Here is a 16449-nt window from a genome sequence, read left to right as displayed (position 1 = left end):
AGGTCGAGAGGGGCAAAATAGTTACCGACACTCAAAGATGCAGGCTGGCTGCAGCGGATTGCAGATGGTTAGAGGCCTTTCCGACAAAAAACAGATTTAGTGGCCTTGATTTGGTTGATTGACTGTGCCCTAAATTCACTGATCCTGAATCCACACGGGAGACGATAACTGATGACAGGAACAAGCAAGCATAGAACATAACGTATCTTCTGGCTCCTTGGCAGTTTGCTTGCCGTTTGACCCAAAGGACAACTCTACAAATGTTCTTTCTATCAGTGAAGTGGGGGAGCAAAATAACTACCTCTCACTGATCGAAAGCCCAAGAGGAGTTCCTGTTACTGGGGTCTCCTCTCAAATTTCAAACGCGAGATCACTTAAAGATGCTGATAAAGTCTCTGATTTAAGACTCCTCTCTTGGAATGTTGCAGGGTTGTCTGCCAGGCTAGGGGATGCAAACTGTATGTCTTTTCTACAACAGTTTTCGGTTATTGGTCTACAGGAATGTTGGTCAGTGGATCCCATCCATATGAATGGTTATCGTACCTTTCACACGCCGGCAATTAATACGTTAAGGGGGAGAAATAAAGGTGGTCTTTGCACCTATGTATCTAAGTGTATGAAAGATACAAAAATTCTTTTTGCCCCAGTCTCGGATTTTTACCAGATTTTGACAATTATGTACGGGGGTAATCAAAATTTAATTCTGATAAATTTTTATAATAACATCCCAAAAGACGAACGGATATCGACCTTTAATGAATTACACAAGACCCTTAATAATATCGAAGGAAAACAAGCTGCTGATACTTGTGTGATCTGGATGGGTGATTTCAACTCCTTTTTATGCCCACATAACAACCTTAATATTTGCGGGCGGGGTGAGGTTATAGACATCCCCACAGTACACTTTTCTCATACGCCTTTGGGTAATCTTTTAAACAATTTAATACTTTGCTTGGACATGGGGTTCGTTAATGAACTCTGCTCCCCCTCAGTCCCCTTTAATACCACCTTTATAGGTAGGGGCTGTAAATCAGTTATTGATTTTATGTTAATATCTAAAAGGTACTCTAGCCATATTCGCTCTTTTGAAATATGTGAGATAGTAATGAGTGACCATTTGCCAATCAGTATGTCCATCTCCTCCCTGGGGGTTATTGGAAAAGCTAACACTGTGGTCCAAATCCTATATAACTGTAGGCTGGGACTTGCCAGGAAGAATGGTTACGCTCTAAAATGGGATAAAGTGGAACCAGTGGCTTTTTTTAGAAATCTAATTCAGTCTAAAGAGAGGGAATTTGACACTTGTCTTTCCGAGAATGATGATCCTACTAATGTGCATGACGCCTTCCTTAGTATTTCTGAGGAAATACGTAATTTGCTCTTAAAACCTCAGAGATCAAGGGAGGCCGGAACAAAGAGGTGGTTCAATAGAGAATGTAGCAAGACTCATGCCTGTTTAATGACACAGTTAAAACGAGACCCTAGGGATATGGCTGCAGTCAGATTTGCCAGATCTGCATATGAATGTGCACTAAAAATTAGGAAAAAAACAGATAAAACAGGAAGCATGGCAGACCCTGCAGGAAGCCTCCCAGTCAAAAGATAATATTGCTTTCTGGAGAGCTGTAAATGCCCCCTTTTTTAAAGACAACTCAACAGACACAATTGAGATAGCAATTACGGAAGAGTCTTGGGTGACTTATTTTGGGGAGCTCTATCTAGCAGAAACTGTGGAAGACTCAGGGAGGGGGCTTAACCTATCAAAACAGGACATTGCTCCATACCTAATAAATGTTGAATTCCTCTTGAAAGATGTCCTGGCAGCTATTGATAAGAGTGTGGCAGGGAAGGCCCCTGGCCCCGATGGAATTCCTGTTGACATCTTCAAGGCTAACACTGCCTTGTGGGCCCCGCTTTTAACAAATGTTCTAAATAGCTAAAGTAGGATTCCCTTCTACTTGGCAGGAAGCAATTGTGGTTCCTATTTTTAAAAAATGCGACCGAAATGATCCTAAGTGTTACAGACCGATTTCTTTATTGGACTCGCTCATGAAGATCGCCGGGAGAGTTATACTCAATAAACTACAATTATGGGTTGAAGACAACGGTATTCTCTGTCAGTTTCAATATGGTTTTAGGGAAGGCCTGGGAACAATAGAGCAAGGTCTGAACTTAGCTCTTTTAGTAGCCAAATACGATGAGGCTAAAAATGAAAGCTTATTTCTCACTTTGTAGATCTAAGCTCGGCTTTTGATTGCCTCAATCATAATAAACTCTGGTCTATACTGCAGGATATGAGAATAGACCCAAACCTCCTAATTTTTATCAGGGAACTATACCGAGGGGCAGGCGCTCGGGTTCGTTTTGGGGATAAGGGGGATTGTACTTCCAAATTCGCTATAGGGAAGGGTGTGAGACAAGGCTGCATATTAGCTCCATTCTTGTTTAATTTATATATTAATTCGGTAGTCTCTCACCTTTTGGAAAATAAGCAAGATTATCCCAAAATAGGAAACTCCTATATCCCCATTCTCCTATATGCAGATGATGCAGTGATCATGGCTCGGACTCAAGTGGGACTCCAGAGATCACTCAAAAACTTCTCAGACTATATGGGCAACAGGGGCCTAAAGATTAACATAAGTAAGACCTTTAATATGTGTTGCACCAAAAAGAAGAACATCACCTGTAAAACCTTTTTATCCAATTCCAAAATTGATACGGTAAACACTTTCTCTTACCTAGGTATCAATTTTGAAAAAAAGGGTTCGTGGATTGTAGCAGGCGAAACAAGAAAGTTAGCGTTCACACGAGCAATTGGGGCAGTTCAAAATTTTGCTAATAAGGTGGGAGGACGTCCAGTACCTGCCCTAGTGGACATTTATAAATCTAAATGCGTGACTACGGCGCTATATGGTGCAGGGATCTGGGGGATAGCGAAAAACCACAGACTACAGCCCTGTGAGAATGCTTTTCTTCGCTATCTCCTGGCAGTGCCGGGGTCCACTTCTACTTTTGTATGTCACCAAGAGCTAGGCCTACCTTATATTGAGGACCTTATCAAAGTTGATCCTATTTTATTGTGGCACAAAGTATGGTCCTCTACTGAAACAGGCCTGAATAGGGATATAATTTTGGATTGTTTAGGTCTTGAGGGGGCTTCAAAGATTTCCTGGTTTAAGTACACAAAAAAATTTTGGGCGGCCATGGGTCACCAGGAATACTTTGATGTACCGGATAGTATGGCAGGGACGTCAAGGAAGAAGCTCAAGAAATTATGTTTGCATTTCTTGGAAGACAAACGGTGTCAGATAGAGAAATGCAAGAGCACTGTCCTGACAAATTGCTTACTTATACAAAATCAAGGCATTCAGCCATACTTGTTGCAAGTGCCCTGCTGCTATTCCCGTATGTTATTGACTCGTTTTAGGGTGGATATCTTTTTTAGATTAGTTACCTTCTCGGAGATGAACTGTTGGTCAAAAGAATTAATTCCTTGCCCATGTGACCTGGTTTCTGCTCAATCCTCCCTTCATTGTATTTTCTTTTGTAAATTTTATTCAGGTCCTAGGAAAGGAATTTTAATCCCTGTATTAAGAGAGTTTGGCTTGAGACAATGTAGAGCGGCACTGTTAAGATTACAAATGCTAGATGACGATTTGCTCATGCTCTCTGTGTCAATGTTTCTTAAAACCATTATTAGATTCAGGTCCTCAATGAATTAAACTTTTCATTGTAATTCTTAAACTGTTACTTAAAAGTTAATTATGTGTAACTTCGATGTATTTATTTATGAAATGTTTTAAACTGTGCTTTTATGGTTTTTGATCTTAAAATCGAATAAAGCTATTAGAACTTGAACTTGAATTATGTCAAAAATGAAGATATTACATGATGTGTGTTAAACAAAAGTTTTAGAAATATTGCAGGAGAAGGGTTTAACTGTGGAGTAGCAAAATGTAAATTTGCAAAAAATACTGTGACTTATTTAGGTCACAAAATTAGTAGAAAATGAGTAGAAACTAAAACTGCTCTGGTGGAAGCTATTATGAATGCACCTACTCCGTCAAACAAAGATGAGGTAAGAGCGTTTTTAGGAATGGCAGAACCTATTCAAACATTTTCAAGTAGGCAATTATTGAAGAAAGATTGTGTTTTTCTATAGTCCAAAGAATGTCATGAAGCATTTTTAAAAATAAAAAAAAATTATATGTATGGCACCTGCCTTGCATGGATTTGATCCTAGGCTAAAATCTGTAGTTACCGAAGATGCTAGTGGCAAGCGATTAGTTGCTGTGCTGATGAAGTTTGATAAGAATAACAGTGAGCATATCGTAGTGTTTGCTTCACGCTTGTTGACATCCTCCGAACAGAGATATTCGGTGATTGAGAGAGAGGCGTTAGCATGTGTTTGTAGCACTTTAGATCCTATATTTAGGGTGCACAAGTTATACTTCGTAGTGATCAGAAATCCTTAACAAAAATTCTAACTACTAAAGGATTGTTGAATGCATCACCAAGTCTTGCTCGGTTGTCTATTAGATTATTGGATTACAATGAGAGTGTATGTCATGTTCCAGGAGTTAAGAATCGAATTGCAGATTTTTTAAGTAGAGTGCCGTTACCTGTGAATACTTTAGATGATGATGTAGAATATTGGTGTGTGGCAGATATTGAAGAGTATTCTGAGATGTTGAGGGAACAGGAATGGTGCAGAGTGATGAAGGGAGATGTCAAGTAATCACTAAAGTTTGGGGTACAATTGTTATTTTTATTTATTTATTTAATTAAAAAGTGTTGTATAGCGCGAACAAGACCCCGTGAGGTCATAGCGCTTCACAGTAATGGGAGAGGTAACAAGGTAAAAAGGGAACATTGTAAGGCAATAGTAGAGGATAACAAGATAAGCTAATAAAAATGTACAAGGAATGTTACTCCCTGAGTGCACCTGTTGTGGGCTGTAGACGTATGTTTCAAGGTAGGTGTCTTAAGCCAAAGGATGTTCCAAAAACCTGTAGAAAGGCAAAAGCTTCTGTTGACAATAAATTATTCACCAGTGGATATCTGGGGATGTGCCCATTGTGAATAGTTGAAATATAGTGGAATAGACACATTCTATGAGCGAGGACGTTTATAAGGTGTGGATGTTTATTGCCAGTACTTCATTGAAGATTTTGTTGCATTGTGGACTGTTGAATAATATAGTAAGTAGAGATGTCCCACTTAGAGGTGGTTTATCTCACACTGGAATTGTAAACATGGCTCACGGGTAGTATGCAATTGTGCCCATCTCAGGAATCCGTGTAGTGTATTTTACCAATCTAGGGAGAGCCTGGCAAAAGGTTGAAATGATACCTATCAAGCATTTTTGACTTATAAAAGTTTGGGTCCTGTGAAGTCTTAAGAGGGTTATCCCATTAAAGTGAATAGAAATGGGCCACAGGTACAGCATGTTGAATTACTTCAAATACACAGACCCTATGACTTTGTAACAATGGCTTGATGATGTAATCGGAGATTACATCAATGATGTCATTGAACATGTCATGAGTGATGTAATACTTGAGGTAAGAAGCACATCATGGCAGGGGCACACAATATAGTTAGCTCAGCAAACTAAAACTGGTGAATTTCAGATGTTCTAGTTTTTTAAAATATTTTTTTTTGTTATTTCAATGCCTAAATCTAACTCTACCTTAACCTTTGTATATTAGTACATTTCTAGTGTGTTTTAAATGTAAGGACATCACTTATTACCATACCTAACTTTAATGCCACTTTGACTTTTTTTTCCTTGAATTATTTTTTTTAAAGTAACGTAAGATCATTTCGCCATATCTAATTATAACGTTAATTTAACCTTTAGTTTTTTCAGTAACTCTTTATATCTATTAGTCAGTGCTATTGACTAATATGTGAATGTAAGATATACCATTGTATTTGCATGGAAAGGGAATGCATGCTAAAGCCCTGCATTGCAATGCATTGTAACAGTCAACACGTTGTAATACCTCGGTGTAAATGCATACATTGTAAAGGCATGCATAATTTTGCCTGATATTCAACAACAATCCTTGTATCTCATATAGGTCTCAGAAAATCAGTAACATACGCTGATGTTTTCACAACGTCTTTTTCTTTTTTGTTTATTCCCACCTTCATTTACTCCCACCATGCCTCCCTGCTCACTTATCCCCTTTCCCTTACACACACACACTTGTTCCTCAGTACCTCCCTTCCTTCATCTCCACCTCTCCTTCTCTCGCTCCCATTATTTATTTTTTATTTTTGTGATTTTATATAGCATGGACATGGGCATTAGAGTGCTTTACAAGAGTAAAAATATCAAACATTCACAGCAGACTTACATTGGGGATACAACCTAGGAAAACATGCAATCAGATAATCGGAAGTAAGTGAAACAGAGCTGTACATGATACAGTTCCCAAACAATCAATGCAGGAGTGCATTTAAGAGATAACACAGGAAACATTTTAAGTTGATATGCAAGAGCAAGTGGACGAAAAAAGGTTTAAACCAAGTGTCTCTCAAATAGAAGAGCTTGAGATCTTTTTTTAAGGTAGCATCAAGTGGTCATATGAAGAGTCATAAATTATTGTGGCACTTCATGAGAATAACTGGTTTATGAATCACTCCTGTTTGAAGGTGGGGTGGTCCAAATCGGGATTCAGCCTTTCTTGAACCGCATTTTGCACCCGAGATTTAAAAATTTTCAGCTAGATACATGGGTGAAGAGGAGTGAAGTGCCATGTGTGTGGTTCAGGCAGTTTTAAATTTGGCTTTCCTTCTACAGGCAGCCATTGGAGGAATAGAAAAACAGGAGTAAAGTGGTCGAATGTCTTGCGACTGGTCCATCATCTGTTCTTTTTGCATGTGTCACTCTAAGGGGGAAGGCTATGCCTAGACGTGAGTCCTGTGCCCGCTACACCACCAGATATAAGCTAGCCTGGCTGATATGGGGTGTTACCCTGAAACAGGTCCCAGGATGCTAGTTTCTGGTCCAGGGAAGACCCAGCCTGGCAGTTCGAGGTGGACTGTTTTCATGGGGAACAGGGTCAAGACTGATTTTCATGTGGCTGGGTCTAAATTGGAACGGTGTGGTGTGCAAAAAACTATGGATTTAACCCAGATCTGTGACTGGGGGTGAATGCTTGATTAACTCAGCATTCCATCCATCATCTGTTCTTTTTGCATTTGTCGCCCTAAGTGGGAAGGGTATGCCCAGACGTGTGTCCTGTGCTCGCTATAACACCAGATTCAAGCTAGCCTGGATGATGAGGGGTGTTACTCTGAAACTGGTCCCAGGATGCTAGTTTCTGGTCCAGGGAAGACCAGGCCTGGTAGTTCGGGCTGGACTGTTCCCATGGGAAATAGGGTCAAGACTGATGTGCCTATGGCTGTTTCTAAACTGGAACGGCGTAGCATGCAAAAAAAGATGGATTTAACCCAGATCTTGATTAGGGGTAAATGCTTGATTGATTCAGCATTCAGTCCATCATCGTTCTTTTTGCATTGGTAACAAAGTGGGCCACAGCATATAGAGCTGCTCTGAGTGGGTCCAACTGAACTTTAGGGATGCCTGAGATGAGTGAAATCCAGAGGTCAAGTACTGAAAGAACCAATGTCTGTACAACTGATTTTAGGTCCTTTTATGGAATGAGCCATCTGATCTCAAGGAGCAGCATTAGATGAAAATAGATATTCTTGGCCATGGTTACCAAATGACCCTGGGGTTGAGACGGCTCTCAAGGGTGAAGCCAAGTGATGTCGCATTCTGAACAATGTAGGGTGGGCACTACAAGGCAGGAAGTAATTCCAACCAATCTTATACAGATGGATGTGCTTTCGTCCGAGATATAAGAAGGAATTCTGATTTTGCAGGGTTTAGTGCAATGTGGTTGTTGGACCAGGCATTTCTTGGCATGGTTACCCCTGACTTTTTGCCTCTACCTCCTCTATTTTTGAAGCTATGATGGATTTCGTTTTGCTGGCTTAGATGCTTTGGGCACTTTGCCACTGCTGATCAGTGTCAGAGTGCAAGTGCTCCCTGTATAAAGAGTTATGGTAGTTGGTTGCCCTTAATTGGTATGTTTGTCTTACTAGTAAAGTCCCTCGTAAAGTGCACTATGTGTGCCAGGGCTGGTAATACAAAAGCTACTAGTGGGCCTGCAGCACTAATTGTGCCACCCACACAAGTAGCCCTAAAAAGAGATCTCAGGCCTGTCACTGCAGTACCTGTGCGCAGTTTGTTAACTGCCTTGTTGTCCTGACAGGTGCACTCACTTGCCAGGCCTTACCCTTCCCTTTTTATGCACACCAGACACCCCTATAGTAGACCCAAGGTACCCCCCTGGGCAGGGTGCAGTGTATGTGAAAGGTAGGACATGTACTGAGGTGTGTACCATGTCCTGACAGTGAAATACTGCCAAATTCGCTTTTCACTGTTGCAAGGCCATCTTGCCAATAGGACAGAATGGGGAATGCTGTGTCACATGTTTCCAGCATATCTTCCCATAGGCGTAAGAATGAGAGAAGGAGTTTAGTTTGCCTGAACTCAGAATTTAATAACACATCTTTATGTGAAGATGGTTTTTGTATTGTGTTTGGAAACCGCGCTTTTAGAAGTGGCTGGTTTCTTGTCCTAAACCATCATGTGTGCCTCTGCCTGGTTGTGTATTAACTGTCTGGGTTTGGATGTGACAGGGTCTGGGAAGTGTCATGACCCCAGGGAGGAGTAGGTGAGACAGCAACAGGCGGGGAACCACCTTTACAACGCAACTTTTACAACGCTATGCTATTACAACGCATTTTTTACAACGCAAAAACTTTTACAACGCATGCTTTTACAACGCATGCTATTATATGGTAAGTACTTTTACAACGCATATACCTTTACAAGGCATTATTTGAAAATGCCTTTACAACGCATGCATTTACAACGCATGCATTTACAACGCAAGATGTTATATGGTAAGTACTTTTACAACGCATATACTATTACAACGCATTTTTTAATGTTGGAATTTTAAATTAAATAAATATATATCGTATAATTATTTTTTTAAAAACAAATTGTAATTGATAAAAAGTGAGTAGTTTATCAAAATATTAATACTTGAGTATTTGGTCTAGTAGAAATGTTTAGTTGGATAGGTAAATTAATACTTGAGTATTTTAATATTAATACTTGATACTTAATACTTGAGTATTTTGTCTAGTAGAAATGTTTTGTTGGATAGTTAAATTAATACTTGAGTATTTCTCAAAATATAATGAGTTTTTTTATATTTAATTTTATACATATTACAGTGAATAGTGAGTTTTGTTGGATAGTTAAATTAATACTTGAGTATTTTAATATTAATGCTTGATACTTAATACTTGAGTATTTTGTCTAGTAGAAATTTTTTGTTGGATAGTTAAATTAATACTTGAGTATTTCTCAAAATACAATGAGTTGTTTTATATTTAATTTTATACATATTACAGTGAATAGTGAGTATTTTTAAAGTTAAATTAATAATTGAGAATTATACTAAATAGAAAGAGTATTTAATATTTTATTTAAAATAAATAAGAGTGAGTAACTAATTTTTAATACTTGAGTATTTTTTAAATATTAAAGTGTATTTCTTAGATTAATTTAAAAATATAATAATAATTTAAATATTAAAAGAGTAATAAGGAATGCATTTTAAAAACAATAATAGTTAAATAAAAAAATTAAAAAACCAATTACTTACTTTTTAAAAAAAATTCCCACGCTTTTCCATTGAAGTCTATGAGCGTCTTTGTCCTTCATTTATTTTGGCAGCTTCAGATTATACAACCCGCGGAACAAGAAAAGAAGGCTTAGATAGTGAAGAAAGAGAAAGATTTGAAGGGAAAAGACAATAGAGTCGAGGTAAGGTATATATTTAGTAAATTTACATTTAATTAGTTACAATTTTGAAGTTTAAATAACTATTAAAAAAATAATAACAGGAAACAATTATTGTTTTCAAATTTTTTATTGATAGAAAAATCATGAAAAAATAAACCATATTTTTAATGATTTTTGCAATTTAAGTAACATTTTTAAAACAAAATATAAATATTTTATTAACATTTATAAACATATATTTACAGATTAGTTAAATAAAGTAGTCCGTTATAAATTTAGATGCACGCGATGACGTAATGACGTGAGCGTCGACGTAATGCGCCATTTTGCAGAGCATCGGAGGAGGAAGCAGCAGGAAGCTGATCTGCGGCCAGGTAGGAAATATTTTCATTTGTAATTGTAGAATAAACCTTTAAAAGGGATACATATATAGTGAGGAAAGAATAAGGGGAGGTTGCGGGAAAACTAATTGATTACTTAAATGTTTTTAAACATGTCCACATTAATGTCATTAATGTATGCCTATGTCGGGTCGCTAACAGTTATTTATTTAGTTTAAAAAAGTATGTAACTGTTAAAAAATTAAAAGTTACTGTTCAGAAAGTTGATTTGTTTATTTAGGAAGTAACAAAAGTAATGTCGATCTTCATTTCTAAGTGCAAAAAAGTTGCGTACTTTCAAATTTTGGAAATTAACGATTGTTAAAAAAATGATGATTAAGCTGCAAAGTGCATTTTGGAATATGGTTTGAATTGTAGAATTTACATATGTTTGAGTTTTGGTGATTTGATATGACGGTAATTAAATTGGAAATTTTCGGAAATTATATTAATGGAGTTCCGATGTAGAACAATTGATCAAATACTATGGGACAGTAAATTTGTAGACAGTGGTAGTTTTTGCTTGAAATGAAGATTTGTTTTAAAAAAAAGGACCCGACTTGTTTGATTGAAAAATATTTAAGAAAAAAACATTGTATGCCAATTGTAATTTGAAAATTATTAAATTTTGAAGCAAAGCAGGAAAGTAAGTTATTACATTATTTTAAAAAGAAAGAATGTTAGAAAGATTTTCCAGGTAGTCTATAGCCACACACAACGAAAATTGTTGTAGAATTGCCAATAGTCTCTCAGACATTTCCCTTGTTTTGACTGTTACTTGTGGGTTTAGACTACCTGCGAGTGTTTGTGCTATTCTCATTTCTTGGAAACTTTGCTCCTTCTTCAAAGTTTCCAAAAATGAGTAGAAGTTAGGATGTGGTTTGCCAATTGTATGGTTGAAGGAGTTATGCCATCCCTCAATGGCATTGTTTGTTTTTGCTTCTCCCTCTAAACAACTCGTGTAGCAGTTCCACCACTCCACATGGAATCGTGGCTTCCTCCTGCGACCCGATCTGCTTAGGTGTCCAATCCATGTGTCCTCAAAATAATTTAGAATGGGTGCCAATTTTTCTTCGTTACTCGTATAATAAACAGATTCTATAATTGCAGTGTAGTACTCGTCCACACTATCGGGAGGAACAAAACAAAGTGCAGTTAATTTTTTTAGTTCAAATTGTAGTTTGCTATCCCGAGAATAATCTGCAACTAGGGATGTTTTCTGTAATTTACGCCAAAATGCCTGCGAAAAATGGAAAAAACATCCCTGAATTTGGGTATCCGTGTACGTTTTAGTGATCACATTGATCATGCTCAATTCAAAATCAATAATTATTTTTCGAGGACTTGAAGATGTTTTACTTTTAATCACTGATAAAAGTTCAGTGTATGTTGCAGAAGTCTTATCAGGTAGCAAACTATAAACTAAGGGAATTACACTATTGTTAATTTTAGCATGTATAGTGTAAATTTGAGTGAAAGGATGGGGTGTACTTTTAAACGTCCCATCCATCATCCAAATTTCACTACTTTCTAACTTAGCAAGGTTACGTGGGGTACTAAAAATTAAAATACGTTTCTGAGGGTTTTCGTTGTCATGCAGAAGGAAAGGTTCATCAGAAAAAGAAATAGAAAGATCATGAGGAATTCTAATGTCAGAGAAAGAATGTGGTGTAGATAATTGGATGTTACTTGCCTGCTTTTGTCTCTGAATAATTCTTCTCAAATTAGGTATTATAGGCATGTTACTAGCAACATGACTGGGGACATGCTGTGCAACCTCTCTTAAAATTGATCCTGTAGAATCATTGGAGGTGCTTGCAATAGCTTTCATCTCGTTTATTGTTTCTCTAATTTCTACATCCATTGCAGAGGCAGAGTGGTTATGTTCTGTGGTTTTCACAACCAAATTATCAACAGTAACCGCTCTGCCACTGCAATGGGTAGTGTAGTATTGCACACACCTCCAATGATTTCTAGTTAAACGTATTCTTTCCTTACTATATATGTATCCACCATGGTTTAATAAATTTTTGCCCTTCCTGGATTTAATAAAGTTTGCAGCTCCCAGGCTAGACATTATCTGAAAAGAGAGAAGACAAAAAAAATTAGCCTGAAAAAAATTATGAAATACCTAAAACATAACATTAACACCATCCATTACTTTCCCTACTGCTGCACCTTCCAGGAGTTAGAATAGTAAATTGCACCCCTACACCATCCAACACTTTCCCTACTGCTGCACCTTCCTGCAGTTAGAATAGTAAATTGCACACCTACATCATCCAACACTTTCCCTACTGATGCACCTTCCTGGAGTTAGAATAGTAAATTGCACCCCTACACCATCCAACACTTTCCCTACTGATGCACCTTCCTGGAGTTAGAATAGTAAATTGCACCCCTACACCATCCTACACTTTCCCTACTGCTGCACCTTCCTGGAGTTAGAATAGTAAATTGCACCCCTACACCATCCAACACTTTCCCTACTGCAGCATCTTCCTGGAGTTAGAATAGTAATTGTTACCCCTACACCATCCAACACTTTCCCTACTGCTGCACCTTCCTGGAGTTAGAATAGTAAATTGCACCCCTACACCATCCAACACTTTCCCTACTGCTGCACCTTCCTGGAGTAAGAATAGTAAATTGCACACCTACACCATCCAACACATTCCCTACTGATGCACCTTCCTGGAGTTAGAATAGTAAATTGCACCCCTACACCATCCAACACTTTCCCTACTGCTGCACCTTCCTGGAGTTAGAATAGTAAATTGCACCCCTACATCATCCAACACTTTACCTACTGATGCACCTTCCTGGAGTTAGAATAGTAATTGTTACCCCTACACCATCCAACACTTTCCCTACTGCTGCACCTTCCTGGAGTAAGAATAGTAAATTGCACACCTACACCATCCAACACATTCCCTACTGATGCACCTTCCTGGAGTTAGAATAGTAAATTGCACCCCTACACCATCCAACACTTTCCCTACTGCTGCACCTTCCTGGAGTTAGAATAGTAAATTGCACCCCTACATCATCCAACACTTTACCTACTGATGCACCTTCCTGGAGTTAGAATAGTACTTGTTACCCCTACACCATCCAACACTTTCACTACTGCTGCACCTTCCTGGAGTTAGAATAGTAAATTGCACCCCTACACCATCCAACACTTTCCCTACTGCTGCACCTTCCTGGAGTTAGAATAGTAATTGTTACCCCTACACCATCCCACACTTTCCCTACTGCTGCACCTTCCTGGAGTTAGAATAGTAAATTGCACCCCTACACCATCCAACACTTTCCCTACTGATGCACCTTCCTGGAGTTAGAATAGTAAATTGCACCCCTACACCATCCAACACTTTCCCTACTGCTGCACCTTCCTGGAGTTAGAATAGTAAATTGCACCCCTACACCATCCAACACTTTCCCTACTGCTGCACCTTCCTGGAGTTAGAATAGTAAATTGCACCCCTACATCATCCAACACTTTACCTACTGATGCACCTTCCTGGAGTTAGAATAGTAATTGTTACCCCTACACCATCCAACACTTTCACTACTGCCGCACCTTCCTGGAGTTAGAATAGTAAATTGCACCCCTACACCATCCAACACTTTCCCTACTGATGCACCTTCCTGGAGTTAGAATAGTAAATTGCACCCCTACACCATCCAACACTTTCCCTACAGATGCACCTTCCTGGAGTTAGAATAGTAAATTGCACCCCTACACCATCCAACACTTTCCCTACTGCTGCACCTTCCTGGAGTTAGAATAGTAATTGTTACCCCTACACCATCCCACACTTTCCCTACTGCTGCACCTTCCTGGAGTTAGAATAGTAAATTGCACCCCTACACCATCCAACACTTTCCCTACTGATGCACCTTCCTGGAGTTAGAATAGTAAATTGCACCCCTACACCATCCAACACTTTCCCTACTACTGCACCTTCCTGGAGTTAGAATAGTAAATTGCACCCCTACACCATCCAACACTTTCCCTACTGATGCACCTTCCTGGAGTTAGAATAGTAAATTGCACACCTACATCATCCAACACTTTCCCTACTGCTGCACCTTCCTGGAGTTAGAATAGTAAATTGCACACCTACACCATCCAACACTTTCCCTACTGCTGCACCTTCCTGGAGTTAGAATAGTAAATTGCACCCCTACATCATCCAACACTTTCCCTACTGATGCACCTTCCTGGAGTTCGAATAGTAATTGTTACCCCTACACCATCCAACACTTTCCCTACTGCTGCACCTTCCTGGAGTTAGAATAGTAAATTGCACCCCTACACCATCCAACACTTTCCCTACTGATGCACCTTCCTGGAGTTAGAATAGTAAATTGCACCCCTACACCATCCAAAACTTTCCCTACTGCTGCACCTTCCTGGAGTTAGAATAGTAAATTGCACCCCTACATCATCCAACACTTTCCCTACTGATGCACCTTCCTGGAGTTAGAATAGTAATTGTTACCCCTACAGCATGGTACATTTTTACAACTGTTGCACCTTAGAATGTTGGATAAAAATACCTTTTTCTTTCGAATTTGCTTTTCTTGCTGACTCTTCTTAAGTGGGAATGGCGTGTAGGCTGGAGTAGACACTTATGTGGTGATTGGATTTCTAATGGGAAAATAAATGTCTGGAAAAGTGAACAAAGAAAAGAATGAGAAAACTGAACGATGTTGAGAAATGCGAATTTACAGTAATTTTTAAAAAATTGAATATTTGGTATAAGTTGTAGTAGATAACACTTTCCCTAATGCTACACCAACCTTTAGTCATGAAATAAAATTCTGAAATCTGCAAATGTTACCATAATTAAATTGGGTATTTTTTCAACATTAGCAATGAGATGGCTAGTCTAATATATTGAAGGTTAAGAAACCATGCTGAAAATCAATACCTTGTTTTGTAGAAATTGCTTTTCTGGGTGAGGCTTCTGAAGATGATTTGGTCTGTTGGCTCAAGATTTAACGTATGTGATGGAAAGAATCTTTCTGCAATGAATCAAATTGTTGTCTTTTGAAAAAAATGAGGATAATAAAAAAATTAACTTTGGTTTGAAATGTAAAATCTGAGTAACTTTAAATTAATAATGACATACAATATAACTAATACTACATGACACTGTACAAACCTATGCACCTTCCTGTAGTTGAAATAGAGATATGTACCCCTACACCATAAAAAAATCTCCCTAATGTTGCACCTTCCTGGAGTAGGAATAGTATATTGTTACTCTAAACTATCCATCATTTTTCTAATTAGGTACTTTAGAGGAGTAATAATTGCAAAAGGAAGGATTAAAAATGTCTAGAAAAAATAATACTGAAAAGGTAACATACCTTTTTCAGTTGTTGTTTCTTTTCGTGCCTTTAAGGTAATGCTTTCAGCAGGATAAAGTTATTTTTTTGCTACAGATGTCCTCTGGAAAAAAAAAATGTTTAATAAATTAATGTTCCTTAGCCAACGTTGGTTGGAAAAAAAATACAATTTTTAAACAATATGATATATGACAAATGAGTATGAGTAACAATTGGTGAAAGTAAACATATTACACATTTAATGCATTTTTCAAAAAAAATAAAATGGTTACTCCGATACTATCACTCAATTACTGTAATGCTGTACATTCTAGGACTTTGAATAGTAATAGTTACCCTAGTAACATGAATCTCTTTTTCAGATGTAGTACCCAACTGAAGTCTTATTAGTAATTGTTACTCCTGCATCATGGTGTATTTTCGTTTATGATGTAATGAGATTGAGGTAAAAAAAAAAACACCTTTGCCATACATCACTTTAGCTAATTTTTTAAAATATATTTTACAAGTAAAACAATTACAAATAAATTACATTTACCTTCACAATTGTATATGTCAGTCGATAACGTGGTGGTGATGGTAAATAAGGTACACCAATTGTTGAATCTCAATATATTCCGAGTTTCTGTTTTTGGAAAATAAAATACTTGTTTTAAGTTGGTGTATATTTTTAGTGATAATAAATTAGAAACAGTACATTTTTAAAGTTATTATTAAGAATTTTATTTAAAATTTTTTTGGGTTAAGAAAATATATTTTCCTCAAAACCAACGTTTAAAAATATTGTAATGACTTACT

The sequence above is a fragment of the Triturus cristatus genome, chromosome 5_2 (genome assembly GCF_964204655.1).
Source record: "Triturus cristatus chromosome 5_2, aTriCri1.1, whole genome shotgun sequence".
Lineage (NCBI taxonomy): Eukaryota > Metazoa > Chordata > Amphibia > Caudata > Salamandridae > Triturus > Triturus cristatus.
This window is presented reverse-complemented; position numbering follows the sequence as displayed.